This window comes from Triticum aestivum, chromosome 3A, assembly GCF_018294505.1.
Source record: "Triticum aestivum cultivar Chinese Spring chromosome 3A, IWGSC CS RefSeq v2.1, whole genome shotgun sequence".
NCBI classification, from domain to species: domain Eukaryota; kingdom Viridiplantae; phylum Streptophyta; class Magnoliopsida; order Poales; family Poaceae; genus Triticum; species Triticum aestivum.
In genome coordinates this window covers 709,847,723-709,864,672 of record NC_057800.1, presented here as the reverse complement: position 1 = coordinate 709,864,672, position 16,950 = coordinate 709,847,723, and the positions used below count along the sequence as shown (strand labels likewise).

The following is a 16,950-nucleotide window of genomic DNA, read 5'->3' as shown; positions in this document are numbered from 1 at the left end:
GTCTTCTACATACCATTGTTTATCCGACGTCCCAACTGCAACGTGCTATTGATTTTTCAAGATGGTTGGTGGTCTCTCAGGTTGAGCAGGTGATGCACTACCCCAAACTGAGTTTTTCCTGACGGCCGAAAACCGTCAGGAATAAGCCATCCCCGTCAGGAACATGCCTATACCGTCAGGAATCCCCCCGTCAGCAATAGCCTGTCAGGAACGAGCTTCATTCCTGAAGGTAACCGTCAGGAAATACATTCCTGACGACGTTTCCTGACGGACGACATTTTGCCCTGAGTTTATCTTTCCTGAAGGTATCCCCGTCAGGAATACACCTTCAGGACTGAACCTCTCCTGATGTTCATGCTACTGTACTCCAGAACAGCAAATTCGGTAGGTATTACATTAAATCATTCAAATTGATGCCATTTATATTTCTGCACAGCAATATGCACAACCGAGTAAATAAGATCACATTCATTGCAATATCTTGAATTGTTCACAAAATGATATTCCAACTCATGGTTCCCAAAAACTTAAAAAGAACAAGAGCTGCTCCATCTAGCCCCTCCAAAAGACAAACGAAGCTGAACAGTCAGAAAATACATTCCTAAATGATTCTCCTTGGTCGGAGTAGCACCATGGTCTTCTCAGCATGGGAAGAAGCTGCCAAACAGAGTACCAGCAAGCTCTTAGGCTTGGGAAGATTCATCCACCTAAAAGGAAAAAAATGTAAGTATTAAGTACTTCAAATGTTGAAACAGATTTCAACTAAAAACAGCCAAAGGAATAACTGTGATATACAGAAAACAAAAAAGAGATGAACGTGCACATTGTAAAGTACACAGATGAATAAGTCTGGTGAAATAAGGTCCTTTCCAGCAAATAGAACTAGATAAAGACGATATGTATTGTTGGCATGAATGGCTTCTAACTTTCTCTAAAACGGCTCCGCACCACAAGGAATTGACAGCTACACAATAACTTCGTCATAGAACTACAATTTAGATATGAAGACTATAGTTATCACAATCTTTATGGCTAAAAGCAACTATAACACTATCAAGTGTGCATATGAAATTAAACAAGTTGGACCTCTGAACCTTGTACTACAATAGTCTATGACCAGAGTACCTTAAAAAACAACTAAAATAAGGATTAGTTGATAAAAAATATATAGAACAGACCTGAATACGAGTCTTGATGCTGGTCTTCCCAATCAAAGTTGCAAAGAAGAACTCCTAGAAGGTATACCATTGACCAAACACAATACCGGCAACATCAAACAGCAGGTTTGGAACCTAATAATCACAAAGAAAATAACTTGTTAGCGGGAAATACCTTAGGTAACATGAATAGAAAATAATGGGCATATGTAAAACAACATAGGTAAGTGGAAAATATGTTAGAACATCACTTAGTACCTTAAATCATCCGCATTTTGATCACCAAGAATTAAGAACTGCTATATATGTATGCTTAAAATGAATTGGTGATAGCATCATAATGTTTTCCAACTCATCAGTTTGCCATGTCTTAAGCTTTGAAATGTTTGAAGACAGTAGTACCACAAACCTGTTGGTAAGCATATCATGTATGCTAAGAAACTGTAATAAAAAACCATGAATGATGAGTGTACCTAACGAAGCAACTGTCAAAAAATTAGTGGGAGGCTCACATATAGCTACAAAGTTGTAGAAGTGTAATTCAGCTCAATTTCAGCAGCGCAACCAAGTAAAAAGCATTTAGCACCGGCATGGATGCAGCTATCAAATGAGATATGACAGAGAGAGCTATCAAATAGGAACGCTACGTAGTGCTCTCCCTTCAGGTTTAGAATCTCACGAAGTTGTGATTTTAATGTTGAGCTAAATATCTAAATCTGGAAAGAACTTGTCTGGGTTACGATGTCGCGCTCCTAGAGACAAACACAATTAAGATATATTTAGGAGATGAACTATTCATAGCAAGAATCATTTAAGAACCAAAAAGAGACATATCAGGGATGCCTTAGAAGATACCACAGAAAGGAAGATCAGGAGAACCATCATTTCTCGCTGCCACATTCGTCGTTATCTCACTGCCCTACAGATTAGACAAATAGGGAAATGGAAATGATGTCTCAACCTCCCTTTTCTTAATTTGCAAGAAGAAATAGGTGTCTGGAAGATCGATATTCTCACCTCACTTGATTCCAGTGAGCTTGCCAAAACCGTGATTGCCCACAATACCACAGAGGTGACGCACCCGCGCTAGCTAATGCTTCGCCGCCGCCTCACATTCCACGTGTTTCTTGGTAATAAGGCTTGGTGCATGTGTATTACATTTAGAGTTTTAGACTGTAATTGTAAACAGAAGATAAGAAGGGAGCCTCAAAATTATACAGAACTAATTTATCCTACAATGTCGGCCATTCCAAATCGTGCGTATATGCTATTAATCTTATAGACTATAAAGAACAATATACCTGCAGAGGATGAATGTAGTGGGAAACTTGCCTCCTTCCTTGCCGTGGTAGCTGACATGCTAGCCTCGGACCCTGGTACGGGAGGAACAGAGCAACTCGGTTATGTAGTCTACTTCAGAAATCACAAATGTAATAAAGTTGCCCATAGAAGGTAATGTAGCAACCATTGCGGCAACTAGTGAACTCTTAGCTAGGGATTCAGACTAATAAAGTTGCCAGAACTCCTCTAGTTTCCAATTTATGTTTCTCTCAGATTTCTGAAAATAAACACAATATGTCAACTTCAAGTTGGTTAAATACAGTACCCAGGTGTGTTATTACGACAGATCTAACTAAAACAAAGACCATTTGCGGCTACTGCTGAACTCTCTGCTAGGATTCAGACACCAATAATGAAAAAAAGTGTATGCTGCTACCTTTATTGGGTCTTCCTCTCCTCAGGTCGGTTGTAGTTCGCCAAGACTTGACTCGGCAGTGGGAGGAGCTGGACTGGGAGGGAGACAGAAGGGTGAGGCTGCTGGCCGTCGTGGGGATCAGATCTGGACGGCAAGGGAAGCAGATATGGACGGCGAGGGAGGACCCAGTCAACGGGGAGAGAGGCGGCGCTGGGGTGGCTGGACGGCGAGGGAGGCGCCTATCGATCGGGATGGAGGCGGCACTGGAGCCGCTGGACAGCGAGGGGGCGGCGCTGGACGGCGAGGGAGGCGTCCCTCGACGAGAGGGAGGCGGCGTAGGAGTGGCTGGACGGCAAGGCAAGGGAGCGGCCCTCCATGGGATGGAGACGGCGCTGGAGGCGTGGGGCGGCAGCGGCGGGATTGGGGTCAAGCACCAGATGGGGTGCGGCGGCGCCAGACGCGGAGGAGGCGGCGGGATGCAACTAGAGATGGGGACGACTGTTTAGGGATTTTGACTCTTCGTCCCCTCCGAAGCCAAAACAAACGCAGTATTCTACGCGCCCACGTTCCTGAAGGCCGGGTGCGACCCGTTCCTGAAGGAGGCCTGGCGCCCTTCACGAATGTGCTGAACCGTCACGAAAAAATTGGAATGGGGTAGTGATGGAGGATTTGTAGGCGGCACTCAGTAGACAGGTTAAGAGCTAGGGGAGGCACTACACCGATCCATCCATCTCTATCTTTCCTGGACCCGTAGCCACCTCTGATCAAGCTTCATCCCAGGGCGGAAGGGGCCAAGTGGCAGAGAGGAGAAAAGATGATGGATTGGTCCGCTGGAAATCGGACGCGCGCGCACAGACACAAGTGAAGGTCTGGGTCGTGTGGTTCACAACATCATAGCAGCAGCCCAAGAGATGTTTGTTCGGCCACAACAAGCAGACTGGCGCAGAAATAAGCCCAAGTGCGTGAAGTGGGATGAGCAATCGATTATGAATGTTTAGCCAGCATATCTGGAGCGCCGAGTCAACAAATCGGACTGTTTAGCTGTCCCAGTTTTACCTTGCACCAAGTATAGGAGCCATCCGCCTGCGATGCAAAGGCTCCCGTGAGGCCAAGATAAAAGAGAAAATAGGTGCTGCTTTGTGGTAACTAGGCTAATTACGGACGACTCTATTGTATGTAAAGCCGGCCAGAAGATCTAGTTAATGTTGCAGACACTTTTCCATTCTGGACAGCCTTGCAATATGATTATCCTCGCCAATTTTCGTTGAGGTTCTCCATTTCACTTCGAACTTCTCTGGGAGCACAAACTCTCATGCGTAGATGGCAGGAGTACTCATATACAATGGGGTTTCCCCGCCATCTCATGTTAACGTATAATGTGCTGCCTAGTCTTTTCCCTCAGATCGGTCTTTTCGTTGCATTGGCTAGAGCATGCACTTCTACATGGTATCGGAGCCAAGAGGGCTTGAGTTTAAGACCCGGCTGGCGCAATTAAATTGCAGCCCACTTTCGGTCCATGTTTAGGTCCGAGGAGCCACATGTGAGGGGGAGTGTTGACGTATAATGTGCTGCCTAGTCTCTTCCATTAGATCGGTCTTTTCACAAGAGGAAACAATCAAACGCATTCTTCAGGATTATACCTCCTCAGTGGGGCTGTGCATAAACTTCCAAAAATCAACTCATATCACTGTCAACACAGCTGAGGATGCAGCTGTGCGGCTGGATGCAAGATTGGCACCATGCCATTCACGTACCGCCGATGGGCACTACTAAGCCGACAGTGACAGATCTCATGCCACTGGTTGCGTTAGTCGAGCGCAGGCTCTCTTCTGCTGCCATGCTTCTAGACCTTGGATCAAAACTTACCTTGGTCAACTCGGTGGTCACGTCCCTTGTGATTTACGCCATGTGCTCCATCAGGTTGCCCCCGAAAATCCTAAAGCATCTTGACAAACTCAGAAGATACTGTCTCTAGGCGAAGAACACGGACGATGGCCCCAAAGCCATCTCCTTGGCAGCGTGGGATCTGGTTTGCCGCCCCAAGGGTAGGGGTGGCCTTGGAATAATTGATCTTCGAGTCCAGAAGCAAGGGATGCTCCTTAAGCAATTGCACAAATTCTATAATCCTGTGGATCTGCCTTGGGGGAAACTAATATGGTCTGCCTACTATGTGGGATCGGTGCCTCATGCAACAGACCAGTGTGGTTCATTCTGGTGGCGTGATATCATGCAGCTTGCGCCGATTTATAGAGGCGTCACGACGGTGGAGGTGAGAGACGAAAGCACAGTGCTGTTCTGGAAAGACTTGTGGCATAGCAACATTCTCTTCGATAGTCATTCCCGACTGTTCTCCTTTTCTGTAAATGAGGACGTCTCGGTGCAAGCTTTGTTGACAACACCAACGCTTGGCCACAACTTCCACTTGCCAATCTCTGTCCAAGCCAGAGAGGCCTAGAAGACCTTCCAAACAGCATGGCCACGATTGAGCTGAGTGAAGCAGCGGACAGCTGGAGGTGCGTGTGGGGATCGGAGGGGTTTGCTTCCATTAAATACTACGCGCATTGCTTCCTGAGGTGGTAGCGGATGATGCCTTTAAATGGATCTGGAAAACTAAATGCACTAATAAGTGGAGAGTTTTTGCCTAGCTGCTGCTGGCGGACAGGCTGAACACAAGAAACATGCTGAGGAGGAGAAACATGAAACTGAGAGATGATGACTATACTTGTCTTCTATGTGACAGACCCCGTGAAGAAACAATGGAGCACCTGTTCTTTGAATGTGGTTTCAGCAAAGCGTGCTGGAGGAAGCTGGGGATCGTTTGGGCACACAGCAGGGATAGGCCCCAGCTCGTGCATGAAGCAAGAGATAAATGGACTGGGCCCATATTGATGGAGATCTTTATTATAGCAGCCTGGAGCATATGGAAACAACGCAACAACAAGCACTTAAGGGGCATAATACCCATAGAGAATGGCTGGCTCCAAAGGTTCAAAAGTGCCTTTGGAATGATTAGACATAGAGTCAAGGAGGCCCTAGTGCCGTTTGTTGAGCATTTTTTTTTGCATCAATCTAGCAGTGTCACATCTTGTACACTAGATAGTTCTACCTCCCCCTCTCCCTAGTGGTTAGGGCTTTTATTATTCCTCTCGATGTAACCCCAAAAGGTGTAACTTGTACATGTTGATTTAATATAAAGTCAGTGGGGGGTTGCCCTCACTGTCCCAAGCTTTCAAAAAAAAAAAAAACAGACTCGTCCTCAATGGACAGATCGTTCCACAACTAATCCCGATCTCCCCTATTCCCATGGGTTCACATATGCTCATGTTTCTTCTGGCCCTCTCTTTGATCTATTTGTATGAGTACCACTTATTTGATAAAAAATAAGTTAATACTGCCAATATGCCAAAATAGAGTGAGACGGTGGAGCTATTTCGTTTAAGATGACCTTGTATATATAAGATGAGAACAACACTCATGCAAGTAAAGTTCGGTGTACTATAGATAAGAAAGCATGGTATACAGAAATGGAGGTCGGTGGTGTAGAATTATTTGCCTTAGAGTATCTCCAACAGATGATGTATAAAAGTTGGTGCTGAAAAAAAAGTTTAGGGCAGGAGAGAGAAGGTTTTAGGGCACCAGATTTTTTTTGCCATAATAGATGATGTAAACCTGGTGTCCAAAAAACATTTACCCTATAGGATTTTCATCGAACAACTAGTGGGCAAGGAGGAGAATTCAGGTTGTCTGCTTGTCGGGGCCTAGGTGGTGACCGGGCCTGCTTGAAATGGCTTTTGGGGTGGTCTTTGTGACGCCTGGAAGTTGGGGGTTGCTGCAAGAGTTGGCGACACCGCGCCATCCGAAAGCCGAGAGCTCCGAAGGAGCAGCGACTCGGCTCAATGGCAGCAATCATGTGGTGGTCCCGGCGGACATTAATTGATCTCAACGATGAGGAAAGATGTTGCAATGGCCATTAAGGGAGAGGGAGGGGTGGCATGTGGTCGAAAGCGTTGCAAATTAAGGAGGTGGCGGCTGTTGCGGCCGTCCGGAGTGGCGGGATTGGTCGGCAGGGTGGCTGCTAGACCCGGGACGGACAGTGGACTCGCAGCGGTGGTGTGCAACGGCTAGATCCCATCGGCGGTGGTTGCGTGGAGAGCCGGGTCGGGTGGTGGAAAGTTTCAGTGTGGTAGTTGGCGTGCGCGCAACTATGTTTAGTTTTTGCGGCAACCCGTAGGAGTGCTGCAAATGTGCAGAACTTGGGCCAAAATATGGGGCTGCCCAAAAATGCACATCACCATTTGGAGATACATCATCCGTCAGATCTAGGGTTTGTGTTATGCTTCGCTCGAATGATATGCCTAGCTCGCTGTCTAGTATTCTTCTTCAGACCTACTAACTCGATCAATATGTTTCATTCTTTCGAAACATCTCTCAAAATCGGCATCTGATTCCTCCTCAAAATGTTTTTGTTCGAGAAAATCTTTCGCTATGAGCATTTGTGACCCTGTCCCCATTTTCCCTCGTACCTATTCTCTTTCACAGATCAATGCAGTATGTCAAAGATTCTACTAAGATACACAGTATGGCTGATGATGAAGAGGCTTTCATGGGAACAGCTGAAGAAACTAAAGCGCCAAAGGGCCCAATGGTAGGCCCATCCACTAGCAAAAGAAAACGAGCCGATCAAAATTCAAATGAACAAGAAGCAGATGCACCGAAGAAGATGATAGGTGGCAGGCAACCACTCAAAAATACAGCTGAGCCTGTCTCTCATGATGAGTACAATACAGTTCCAGGAGAAGATTCCAATCAAAGGAAAGGACTTGTGCAAAAGATTCGGCGTCACTGGGTAAGGAAGTGGTTTAACTAGAAGATGGTTCATCCTCAATACTACTGAAAATCTGTTGTGGTATTGGCTCATCTCAGCCATCCAACCACATAAAATGAACGGCTCAAATAAACCTAATGTACCGTAAAAGGTCTCGAGGATTAATCATATTCAAAGCTCTAGACCTTGCCTTGAGGACCTCTGTTAAATACTATGAAGACAATAACAGGATCAATAACAAAATCTAGACACACAATCTTCACAGGTAAGTTCAATACTCACTCGTGGTTAAAACATACAAGCAAAAGAGCTGGATCGTCCCACGGTAGATTTGGCATCAACACAAGGCCAAATCCTGGTCACGGATGGAACCTGAAAAAATAGCCAAGAAAGTGACCCTAGTGCCCCAGCTTAGTGGCCGCGTGTAGATGACCTTATAGATGATTTTGTTTTATTAAAATTCGTCCGAAAGAGTTAATGTTGTAGATGTTTCTCCATTCTGGACCACCTTGCAATACAGTTATTCTTGCCAATTTTCTTTGAGGATTCTCCAATGAATTTATATCACGTAAGCTCTGCATATCATTTCAAACACCTCTGAGAGCACAGACTCTCCTATGTAGACGACAAGAGTGCCGATATAGAATGAAGTTTCCAAGCCATCTGAGATGGGGTTTTCTGTACTAGTGACAAACTCGCCCTACACAAGAAGATTGTTCACCACTACTCCCAGTGCTTCCTATTCCCATGGCTTCTCATATCTTCCATGTTCTTTCCGACCTTCTCTCTAATCTATTTATATGACTACCACCTATTTGACAAAAACAAATTTACTACTACCAACATGCCAAAATAGAGTGAGACGTTGGGGCTATTCGGTTTAAGATGAAGCGGTATTTATGTAAGTCCAGTTTGGTGTAAGTTTCTATACACGTGTGGAGGTTGGTGGTGTAGTACTATTTGCCTTAGAGTGGTCAGAGTCGTGACACGAGGTGGGAGGTCTCCATGAGGGTCACGGCGGTGTTCTTGGGTGGGAAAATGTCCCACTCATCTAGCGTCACCATCAGTCCATCACTCGCTTTTTTATGCAATTCTGGGTTTGTTAATCGTTGTTTTCATCCCACCAGTACCACGAGCCCTCTAAGAGAGCATCTCGGCCCACCAGCCAGGAAACTGAGAGCATCACGAGCTTATAATGAGGCATTATTCCACTGCCACACCCCAAAAAAGAAATACTACCCTAATAGGAGCGAGCACCATCACCCTTATAAGTTGTGCTCTGCCTTCTCCCACAACATATGTGAGACTAAACCCAACATCCTCCTTATGTTCTCAGCGGTGGCTACAGAGCTCTCTGCCCAGGTGGTGGTTGGCTAGGCGGCTCGTTCGAGCATGCGCTTCGTTGATGCATGCTTAGGAGGATTTCTTGGAGAGGTGCAGTGCCTTTTCTAGCGGACACCATGAGTCACAAGCAGACTGACGTGAAAATAAGCCCAAGTGCGCAAAGTGGGACGAGCGACCGATTATGAATGGCCAGCAGATCTGGAGCACTGAGTCAACAAATCAGACGGTTTAAAGTGCCAAATAACTGTGTAAGGCCCTAGCTGGCCTAATTTTACCTTGAGTAAACTGCACTGGGTATAGGAGCCCTCCGCCTGCGATGGATATAAAGGCTCCTGTGAGGCCAAGATAAAAGAGAAAATAGGTGCTGCTATGTGGTAACTAGCCTAATTACGGACGACTCTATTGTATTTAAAGCCGGCCGGAAGATCTAGTTAATGTTGCAGACACTTTTCCATTCTGGACAGCCTTGCAATATGATTATCCTCGCCAATTTTCATTGAGGCTCTCCATTTCACTTCGAACTTCTCTGGGAGCACAAATTCTTATGCGTAGATGGCAAGAGTAGTCATATACAATGGGGTTTTCCAGCCATCTCAGATCGAGTTTTATGTACTAATGACAGACTCGTCCTCAATGGAAAGGTTGTTCCACAACTAATCCCGATCTCTCCTATTCCCATGGGTTCTCATATGCTCATGTTTCTTCTGGCCCTCTCTTTGATATATTTGTATGAGCACCACCTATTTGATAAAAAATAAGTTAACACTACCAACATGCCAAAATAGAGTGAGACGGTGGAGCTATATATAAGATGAGAAAAATACTCATGCAAGTTCGGTTTACTATAGATAAGGAAGCATGGTATACACAAATGGAGGTTGGTGGAGTAGTACTATTTGCATAGAGCATCTCCAATAGATGATGTAGAAGTTGGTACTGAAAAAAGTTTAGGGAAGGAGAGAGAAGGTTTTAGGGCATCAGAAAGTTTTTTGCCATAACAAATGATGTAAAACTTGTGTCCAAAAAACATTTACCCTAGAAGCTTTTCATCGAAAAACTAGTGGGCAAGGAGGACAATTCAGGTCATCTGCTCGTCGGGGAGGAGGTGGTTTATATCGAGCCATTAGAGCCGGAAGAACCTCGCAAGTGCTATGGAACCAAGTAGGATGCATCTTACGGAAATGCGCGAGCATCAACGACGATGACTTAAGGAGTAAAGGACATTTGAGGCAGTTGCTCCTGACGAAGTTGCACAAGAGATTCAAGTTCCCCGACCGGGATGATAGCATAGAACAACCGTGGGATGATACGAAGATGAAAAAGATTAACAATCACGCTATGGGCATGTTCAGCAATGATTTGGCCTCCTAGAAAAAGGAGGGTGAAACGAGCTATTGAGGCTGAGGAACACCTGTCCAAGATTCTGGAGGAAAATCCGACACTCAGGAAGATGAGTTCGAAAAGTTCAAGGACACTTGCGCTACCGAGGCAGCCAAGGCTAAAGCTGCGAAATTCATGAGCCTTCAGCAAGGGAACACGGGGAAGCATCGCCTCGAAAGCCATGGCTATCTCGGTAAGAGGCCCATATGGGATAAGGAGGACGTGGAACGTTAAGCCGCGGGTCTCCCAGACCCCTTCGCGAAGTTCACCAACCCCTTGGAGCGAGACTTCTTCAGGGCCGCTACAAGTGGGACAAAAAAAGAAGGTTTTTTACACGGACCATATCACGAGGAGATTGATTAGAATACTACTAATTATTCTTTTACCACCTTACATTTAGCTCCTGATCAAGTCGACTACACATTCGTAAACGGTTCACGTTCCTTCTACAGGAGAAGCAACACCAGCTTGCAGCCAAAAGCCCTACTTCTCCGATGTGGCCCAAGTGGGACACCCCTCTCAACCGAACCTTGAACAAACTTAAGGGACTCCATTTGGGCCAGCGGCCGCAATATGGACGTGTGCATGGCGCCGGAGACGGCGCTACATGGAAGGTGTTTAACAACGAGGCCCCGGAGGCCAAGAAGCAGACAAAGAAGTTTAGTCAGGCGGACATCGACGAGAAGGTGAAGCTTGCGTTCGAGAAAAAAGCAGCTGCACTAGTGCAGAACCGGGCAATAGCACCGGTTCGTAAGGCCCTTTAGTGCCGGTTCGGTAACCGGCACTAAATTGTAGGCACTAAAGCCCCCCCCCTTTAGTACCGGTTCAGCATGAACCGGTGCTAAAGGGCAACCACGTGGCACGAGCCAGCTCCGTGGGCGCGTAGGACATTAGTACCGGTTGGTAACACCAACCGGTACTAAATGTTTGGGTGTGTTTTGGTTTTATTTTTTATTTTTACTTTAATTTTGTGTTTTCAATTTAATTTAGTGATTGTTTTACATTATAATGAGTTGTTAAATCATTAGGTGAATGTACCGCGGATTAGTTTGACTGGATGCGTGGATCCTAGGCTAAGTCATCAAGTATATGTCATATTCATATTATATATACTTGATCACCTACTTAAATGATCGAGGTAATATGGATATGGCATATACTTGATCACTTAGCTAGAATCCATCCAGTTGAAACTAATATGCAATTTCTTTCATAAATGATATAATAACTCATCATCATCATCATATTAATATAAAAACTCTTGCATCATATATATCATCACCAACGGTTCTCATAGCAAAGATATCATCGAGTTCAACATGGTAATGATATTATAAGCGTTCATAACACCACAAATGCAAATCACTCTTTGAGATTAAGTTCGGGACGAAGAACACGGACATGAGAGGACAAGTACTAAGAGCATGAACTAGCTAATTAATCACTCCTGCTGCTCTCTCTCAGGTAAAATAGCATAGAACATGTATAGCTTTGCTGATTCATCATATTGGAGCATGCAGATGAACTTGTCTCCTAATCGTGGGTTGCGCTTCTGATTGCTGCCCCCTAGTACTTCTCTGTGATCATTCACAATTTTGCTCCGGTCTTTTACTATTAAGCATTCCTCGCTATTAGAAATCCTGAATGCACTAGAGTGCATTGTAGGATATCTTGGCCGTAAGCTAACAATATTCATGGTACCTTTAGTCTCGATCCAATCAGGCACAACATTCATCGGGAGTCCCTGTTGAAGAACATCGTATAGTAACATACTTAGCAATGAAGTTTAGCTTAAAAAATAATGTACGCAAACGATGCACTGAGGAGAAATAGTAGAAATCTTACCATCTTTCCTAAATATATGTGACCGTAGTTCAGTACGAAGATTATTGGTCGCACGTTTTGAGTACTGACATTTCTAAGTGCAGGAAAGAAATTTGTCTTGACAGCATCAAGATCCTCAAGCCATGAAACATAATGACTTGTCTCCTTGCAGTTTAGTTCAGCCCCGGGACAGTGGACGGTCCTGTCTACCAAGCGCCGAACATGTTTGCTTGATTGGAAGTAAGCTGTCAATATAAATTGAGATCTATTAATTATTCAACTGGTTGAAATAATCTCATATCGAAGACATAAATATGGTTGAGAAACTCACATAATGGTAGAACTAGAGGCGTCTGCACATCGACCCTGATGTCTCTATTACCTTCAATATCATCTTCCGGACGAATATCAAAGGTGATAACCATATCAGGCTCAAATGCATAAGCCTTGCATAGTGCTTGCCAAGTTTTGCATTCAAAATAGGTGTATGTGTGTTGGGTTTCATAGTAATTTCAAAAAAATTCCTACGCACACGCAAGATCATGTGATGCATAGCAACGAGAGGGGAGAGTGTTGTCTACGTACCCACGCAGACCGACTGCGGAAGCGTTGACGCAACGTAGAGGAAGTAGTCGTACGTCTTTCCGATCCGACCGATCAAGCACCGAAACTACGGCACCTCCGAGTTCGAGCACACGTTCAGCTCGATGACGATCCCCGGACTCCGATCCAGCAAAGTGTCGGGGAAGAGTTCCGTCAGCACGACGGCGTGGTGATGATCTTGATGTACTACAGCAGCAGGGCTTCGCCTAAACTCCGCTACAGTATTATCGAGGATTATGGTGGCTAGGGGCACCGCACACGGTTAAGGAATAGATCACGTGGATCAACTTGTTGTGTCTTTGGTGCTAGCCCTGCCCCTCTATTTATATGTTGAGCCCCGGGGTCGAAACTTGGAGCAAAAGCCTCCTCAAAGTCGGTTTTGCCCGAAAGGCAAGAGTCCCACTCGGACTCCAGGACCAAACGCCACAATCCTTGGCGTCTGGCCCAGACGCCATGGGCCTCCGCGTTTGGCCCCCTGGCCTCCGCAAAACTCCTTTTGCACCGACCTAAAGCCTCATGGGCTTGACCCCTTGGCCTAACCATATCATCCAATATATGAATCTTTACATCTCGACCATTTCGAGACTCCTTGTCATGTCCCCGATCTTATCCGGGACTCTGAACTCCTTCAGTACATCAAAACATGTAAACTCATAATATAACTGTCATCGTAACCTTAAGCGTGCGGACCCTACGGGTTCGAGAACAATGTAGACATGACCGAGACACGTCTCCGGTCAATAACCAATAGCGGGACCTGGATGCCCATATTGGCTCCTACATATTCTACAAAGATCTTTATCGGTCAGACCGCATAACAACATACATTGTTCCATTTGTCATCGGTATGTTACTTGCCCGAGATTCGATCGTCGGTATCCAATACCTAGTTCAATCTCGTTATCGGCAAGTCTCTTTACTCGTTCCGTAATACATCATCTCGCAACTAACATATTAGTTACAATGCTTGCAAGGCTTATGTGACGTGCATTACCGAGAGGGCCCAGAGATACCTCTCCGATAATCGGAGTGACAAATCCTAATCTTGGAATACGCCAACCCAACATCTACCTTTGGAGACACCTGTAATGCTCCTTTATAATCACCCAGTTACGTTGTGACGTTTGGTAGCACCCAAAGTGTTCCTCCGGCAAAGGGAGTTGCATAATCTCATAGTTATAGGAACATGTATAAGTCATGAAGAAAGCAATAGCAACATACTAAACGATCAGGTGCTAAGCTAATGGAATGGGTCATGTCAATCAGATCATTCAACTAATGATGTGATCTCGTTAATCAAATAACAACTCTTTTGTCCATGGTTAGGAAACATAACCATCTTTGATTAACGAGCCAGTCAAGTAGAGGCATACTAGTGACACTCTGTTTGTCTATGTATTCACACATGTATTATGTTTCCGATTAATACAATTCTAGCATGAATAATAAACTTTTATCATGATATAAGGAAATAAATAATAACTTTATTATTGCCTCTAGGGCATATTTCCTTCAGTCTCCCACTTGCACTAGAGTCAATAATCTAGATCACATCACCATGTGATTAACATCGATAGTTCACATCATCATGTGATTAACACCTATAGTTCACATCGTCGTGTGACCAACACCCAAAGGGTTTACTAGATTCGGTAATCTAGTTCACATCGCTATGTGACTAACACCCAAAGAGTACTAAGGTGTGATCATGTTTTGCTTGTGAGAGAATCTTAGTCAACGGTCTTTCACATTCATATCCGTTATGTATTTTGCAATTTTCTATGTCTACAATGCTCTGCACGGAGCTACTCTAGCTAATTGCTCCCACTTTCAATATGTATCTAGATCGAGACTTAGAGTCATCCAGATCCGTGTCAAAACTTGCATTGACGTAACTTTTTACGACGAACCTTTTGTCACCTCCATAATCGAGAAATATTTCCTTATTCTGCTAAGGATAATCTTGACCGCTGTCCAGTGATCTACTCCTAGATCACTATTGTACTCCCTTGCCAAATCAGTGCAGGGTATACAATAGATCTGGTACACAGCATGGCATACTTTATAGAACCTATGACTGAGGCATAGGGAATGACTTTCATTCTCTTTCTATCTTCTGCCGTGGTCGAGCTTTGAGTCTTACTCAACTTCACACCTTGTAATACATGCAAGAATTTTTTCTTTGACTGCTCCATTCTTGAACTACTTCAAAATCTTGTCAAGGTATGTACTCATTGAAAAAACTTATCAAGCGTCTTGATCTATATCTATAGATCTTGAAGCTCAATATGTAAGCAGCTTCACCGAAGTCTTTCTTTTGAAAAACTCCTTTCAAACACTCCTTTATGCTTTACAGAATAATTCTACATTATTTCCGATCAACAATATGTCATTCACATATACTTATCAGAAATGCTGTAGTGCTCCCACTCACTTTCTTATAAATACAGTCTTCATCGCAAGTCTGTATAAAACTATATGCTTTGATCAACTTATCAAAGCGTATATTCCATCTCCGAGATGCTTGCACCAGTCCATAGATGGATCGCTGGAGCTTGCATATTTTGTTAGCACCTTTAGGATTGACAAAACCTTCTGGTTGCATCATATACAACTCTTCTTTAATAAATCCATTAAGGAATGCAATTTTGTTTATCCATTTGCCAGATTTCATAAAATGTGGCAATTACTAACATGATTCGGACAGACTCAAGCATAGATACGAGTGAGAAAATTTCATCGTAGTCAACACCTTGAACTTGTCGAAAACCTTTTGCGACAATTCTAGCTTTATAGATAGTAACACTACTATCAGCGTCCGTCTTCCTCTTGAAGATCCATTTATTTTCAATTGCTTGCCGATCAACGGGCAAGTCAACCAAAGTCCAAACTTTGTTCTCATACATGGATCATATCTCAGATTTCATGGCCTCAAACCATTTCACGGAATCTGGGCTCATCATCGCTTCCTCATAGTTCGCAAGTTCGTCATGGTCTAGTAACATAACTTCCAGAACAGGATTACCGTACCACTCTGGTGCGGATCTCACTCTGGTTTACCTACGAGATTCAGTAGTAACTTGATCTGAAGTTACATGATCATCATCATTAGCTTCCTCACTAATTGGTGTAGTAGTCACAAGAACATATTTCTGTGATGAACTACTTTCCAATAAGGGAGAAGGTACAATTACCTTATCAAGTTTTCTACTTTCCTCCCACTCACTTCTTTCGAGAGAAACTCCTTCTCTGGAAAGGATCCATTCTCAGCAATGAATTTGCCTTCGGATCTGTGATAGAAGGTGTACCCAACATTTTTCTTTTGGGTATCCTATGAAGACGCACTTCTCCGATTTGGGTTTGAGCTTATCAGGTTGAAACTTTTTCACATAAGCATTGCAACCTCAAACTTTAAGAAACGACAACTTTGGTTTCTTGCCAAACCACAGTTCATAAGGCGTCGTCTCAACGGATTTTGATGGTGCCCTATTTAACGTGAATGCAGCTGTCTCTAATGCATAACCCCAAAACGATAGTGGTAGATCGGTAAGATACATCATGGATTGCACTATATCCAATAAAGTACGGTTATGACGTTCGGACACACCATTACATTGTGGTGTTCCAGGTGGCATGAGTAGTGAAACTATTTCACATTGTTTTTAACTGAAGGCCAAACTCGTAACTCAAATACTCTTCTCTACGATCAGATCGTAGAAACTTTATTTTCTTGTTACGATGATTTTTCACTTCACTCTGAAATTCTTTGAACTTTTCAAATGTTTCAGACTTATGTTTCATCAAGTAGATATACTCATATCTGCTCAAATCATCTGTGAAGATCAGAAAATAATGATACTTGTCGCGAGCCTCAATATTCATCGGGCCACATACATCAGTATGTATGATTTCCAACAAATCTGTTGCTCGCTCCATTGTTCCGAAGAACAGAGTCTTAGTCATCTTGCCCATGAGGCATGGTTCGCAAGCATCAACTGATTCATAATCAAGTGATTCCAAAAGCCCATCAGCATGGAGTTTCCTCATGCGCTTTACACCAATATGACCTAAACGGCAGTGCCACAAATAAGTTGCACCATCATTATTAACTTTGCATCTTT

General features: G+C 44.1%; 1 long non-coding RNA gene across 2 annotated transcripts; it reads right to left on the bottom strand.

The window, feature by feature from the left end:
* Positions 1–453: 453 nt before the first annotated feature.
* On the bottom strand, positions 454–3,495 carry LOC123063391 (uncharacterized). Of its 2 annotated transcripts, XR_006430308.1 has the most exons (6): positions 2,875–3,495; positions 2,459–2,530; positions 2,175–2,330; positions 1,416–2,076; positions 1,179–1,292; positions 454–707 (listed from the first exon to the last, which is right to left on the bottom strand). It is a non-coding gene; the product is annotated as an uncharacterized lncRNA (long non-coding RNA). The 2 variants fall into 2 exon arrangements; XR_006430307.1 differs by having other exon boundaries at positions 1,179–2,076; positions 2,875–3,492.
* Positions 3,496–16,950: the final 13,455 nt, after the last annotated feature.